General features: G+C 34.0%; 1 protein-coding gene across 1 annotated transcript in view; it reads left to right on the top strand.

Moving 5' to 3' along the window:
* Nucleotides 1-2,907, top strand: part of LOC135205656 (uncharacterized) — a 13,325-nt gene extending 10,418 nt beyond the window's left edge. Inside the window, 1 exon segment of the mRNA XM_064236494.1 lies at nucleotides 1-2,907. This exon segment is cut by the window's left edge and continues 748 nt beyond it. The gene's annotated coding sequence lies outside the window, so the exon portion shown is untranslated.
* Nucleotides 2,908-4,501: the final 1,594 nt, after the last annotated feature.

Below are 4,501 nucleotides of genomic sequence, written 5' to 3'. Positions count from 1 at the left end.
TAGAATTGGTTTTGTGAAAGTCTTTCGATAAAATACAAACGGTGTCTTTTATCCTATAGGTCTTTTTCACATGTACAAAATCTTCATTAAGAGAGAGAGAGAGAGAGAGAGAGAGAGAGAAAGAGATTTGGTTCTTGAGAAAGTTTTTCGATAAAATACAAACGGTGTCTTTTATCCTGTCTTTTTCACATGTACAAAATCTTCATTAAGAGAGAGAGAGAGAGAGAGAGAGAGAGAGAGAGAGAGAGAGAGAGAGAGAGATTTGGTTCTTGAGAAAGTCTTTCAGTAAAATACAAACGGTGTCTTTTATCCTATAGGTCTTTTTCACATGTACAAAATCTTCATTAAGAGAGAGAGAGAGAGAAAGAGAGAGAGAGAGAGAGAATTGGTTTTGTGAAAGCCTTTAGACAAAATACAAACGGTGTCTTTTATCCTATAGGTCTTTTTCACCTGATCAAAATCTTCATTAAAAGAGAGAGAGAGAGAGAGAGAGAGAGAGAGAGAGAGAGAGATTGTTTTGTGAAAGTCTTTCGACAAAATACAAACGGTGTCTTTTATCCTATAAGTCTTTTTCACCTGTACAAAATCTTCATTAAGAGAGAGAAAGAGAGAGAGAGAGAGTTGGTTCTTGTGAAAGTCTTCCGATAAAATACAAACGGTGTCTTTTATCCTATAGGTATTTTTCACCTGTACAAAATCTTCATTAAGAGAGAGAGAGAGAGAGAGAGGAGAGAGATTTGGTTCTTGAGAAAGTCTTTCGGTAAAATACAAACGGTTTCTTTTATCCTATAGGTCTTTTTCACCTGTTCAACATCTTCATTAAGAGAGAGAGAGAGAGAGAGAGAGAATAAGACCTGTCCTTTCACTGCTGAGTCGTGGAAAACGAAGGAACAGGGAAAGTCTATCAAGAAGGCAGTGCAGGACAAGCAAACTCTGTCAGTGGTGACAGCACCAGACCAGGACCCATTACTTTAGGAACCCCATTTCTGAAAAATTCTGTTTTGGTCAAATGTGTCCCATTTTCAGTCCTCTTTCCCTTTGTCTGCTGAACTTCTGAATTCCTCAAGAATTGCCTCTTTTTGAGTCTACAACGCATCAAATGCACGGATCGGTATAACTGCAGCTGTCTGTCAGGCGTTGCTTCTATAAGACTGATGTAGTGAAGTCTATGACAAAATTAAATTCTATATAATCTTAGGAGCAAGTGTCAAAGGACAGTTGTTAGATGCAATCATACCATTCGAGAATGATGTCATTTTTCATGCAAAACAAAACTGTCAGTCTTAAAGCTTAGACTGGTCTAAAGCCTTTCAAAGGGTTCATATAGTTTTTGTCTTTAAAGTAATGAAGAAATTTGGTTTACCAGATGGATTTGTGGGTCTAGTTCGAGTTTTGTATAAGGACTGTAAAAGTCGTGCTTTTGTATTTAAATGGGTTTATGAGTTCCCCCTTTTGTATGAAACGATCTGTAAGACAGGGCTGCCTGATGCCAATGCTGTTATATTGTATATTTCAAGAACCTATATACAGTGTCCATAAAGTTCCAGTACCATTACAAGTATTTGTTGCTTAGAATGGTTCTGGAACTTTATGGACACCCTGTTTGTAGGGCAATAACGAGAAAGGACAAGGTAACAGGGCCAAGCCTTCCTCCACTTTTGAACACCGGAAAATGGTCTGGGAGAGCATCAGTAAACCTTTCATTGGGACCTACTATCATGGAAAGGGAGTTTGCCTTGAAATAAGCTCGTGGAACCTTTGTGGTAATTGTGATAATTGTGAAGACGTTATGTTTTTTTTTTTTTCGTAGTCACAACACTGACGTACTTCAAAAGTGTGCGATTCAATAATTGTAAGATAAACAGAGACAATGTTAAATGATCAAATGCTTTTATTAGCTCTTGCTAATTTAGCAGAGGGTAACGTTAATAACACACCAAGGACAACTGAAGAAGTCTGATTCCCACTTCTGAAGGAAGGCCGACGGGAGGGACAAATGAAACTGGAGGCTGATCTTTCAAGTATTATATAATACCTTAGTTATATAATTCTGGTACTTATCAGAGTAAAAGGGAAGGCTATTTTTTTTTCAAAGAAGTACGATGCATCTTTCTTTACATTGTGACTGAACCCTTTCAATTATAGGACGAAAAAGGATTATAATTGTGCCACTGTATTAGCTGTAGGGTATTTATATGCTGTTTTGGTCAGTCAAAAGAAACATGACACAAAAGAGGAAACAGATGCCTTTGTTAAGAGCAAGTTTTGTGATGATAGGTAGCCATTAAAAAAACAATTACAAACAAAGAATAGATCACATTTTCACAAGAGAGTACCACGTTATTTACTATTTTTGAGTAGCCAGTATAACTTTGTAAGTAACAGTACAGTGATTATGGTGTTTTACTGTGTTGAACAATTCATTATAATTCTGATTCTGAATGGTTTGCTCTGTGAAATGTAAGTAACAGTATAGTGATTATGGTGTCTTACTGTGTTGGACAATTCATTAAAGGTTCAAATGGCAATGTTTGATAAAGAAAAAGATTATTGTGTTGTAAGTCCTATTCTGAATGGTTTGCACTGTGAGATATATCAGCATAATGATTTGTGCCTCGTTAAGAGATAGGATGGGGAATGTTTTCTCCCTCCTTGATTGGAGGCAGTTCTATTTTTGTATTCTTTGGTAAATGTTTCGGCAGTTACCATGTCAACAATGTCAACAACTTTGAGCTGCTTTTGTGTACCTAGTATTACCATTTGTTGTGATGATTTTGTACATAACTGTAGTACTTGAATGTCATTAAAATTCTTTTGTGTACACATATGATCATCAAAATTGCTAAACGTTAGCACATTTGACTAATTATATAAAATATTCTATATATAGATATTGTTACTTTTATAATAAAAGATTTAAAAAAGATGTGAGGGTTTGTAATAAGTGTGTTTTTCTCATACTGAGTGTATTAAATGCACCCTTTCAAACTGAGCGAGTGAAAGCAAAATGGAAATCACTGTGAGTGAAGATGGCAGTGGAATATTCTGCCCTACGAGGAGACTTCCAGACAGACACGCGACCAATCGCCATTCCATCTTTTTTATCGCAGCTGCTGCCTGCTGGAATGGACACTTGAATCTGGTCTTTATAATGGTGAGTTTACATTAGGCTTCACCCCAAGCTGCATGCGTAAGGTAATCCACTCACAGTCGATCTGGTAGTACGATAAGAACTGAGTGGGAGGAGACTCCAATAAAATGACTGCAAACTCACTTTACTGCCCGGTCTGAACAAAGTAGTCAGTCTTAAGTTGGCAGCCACACAGTTCGGACGTGGCTGAGGGAATATCTGATAATGAACCATATATGCTCAAACTGTGCCGTTGCACCCAGTATAACAATGAAAAAAAAAAGCCACGAAAAAGAATATTGGGTCAATGATTGTTTGCTTAGGAGAGAAAACTCACATTAATTGCTTTCAAGCGAAATACAGGTGGCTCCCAGGGATTGCTATGATAAACGTAAGGGTAAAGGAGGCAACATTCTATTTTGTAGGAAGATTATAATGGTCGTGCAAAAGAATATATGCAAGACGAAATCCACAACGCCCTATGAAAGGCCAAGTGCCACAAGACGCTACTTAGCGACTGACTGTTCTTATAAAGATATAAAATGGAGTGTGACCATATCGCCCAAAGTTCTAGTCATGCTGGAGACATGTTAAGCTATTTGGACAACACTCTGCAAAGACTAGATAATAATAAAGATAAATAAAACTCATGTATACATATTCGTTCGATCTTTGATACAAAATAAACTAGCTTTTAGAAACTCAAAATAATTGACTCCTCTACAAATACAATGTTAAAAATTAGTGTGGGAAATTATGAAAATGAAAAGGTAATAAATCTTTATGTAACTAGTCATTACGCTACACTATTTCGCAATCAGCACCAAGTACTTACAAGAAAATTATAACGGTGTGAGGGAGGTTTCATTACCTCCCATTATCATTTTACTATTGCATTGTCTCCAGTTTTCCTTCAAATCATATATCATATATCCTCAGTTTATTTTCTTATTTTTCTTTAACTTTAGAATATAACTGATTAAACGTCTTAAGCAAGAGACAAATTTTGTTTTTTGTTTTTTGTTTTGAGAGATTACTTTACGTATTGTACGTATTGTCTAATATACTTTACTATTAAGCATACGTACATACATATATATATATATATATATATATATATATATATATATATATATATATATATATATATATATATATATATATATATAGTATATATATATATATTATATATAAATATGTAGTATATATGTATATATATATATATATATATATATATATATATATATATATATTATATATATATATATATATATATATATATATATATATATATATTATATATATATTATATATATATATATATATATATATATATATATATATATATATATATATATATATATATATATA

Source organism: Macrobrachium nipponense, chromosome 24 (genome assembly GCF_015104395.2).
Source record: "Macrobrachium nipponense isolate FS-2020 chromosome 24, ASM1510439v2, whole genome shotgun sequence".
NCBI classification, from domain to species: Eukaryota; Metazoa; Arthropoda; class Malacostraca; order Decapoda; family Palaemonidae; genus Macrobrachium; species Macrobrachium nipponense.
The sequence above is the reverse complement of the archived record's forward strand: the minus strand, read 5'-3'. Positions and strand labels throughout refer to the sequence as shown.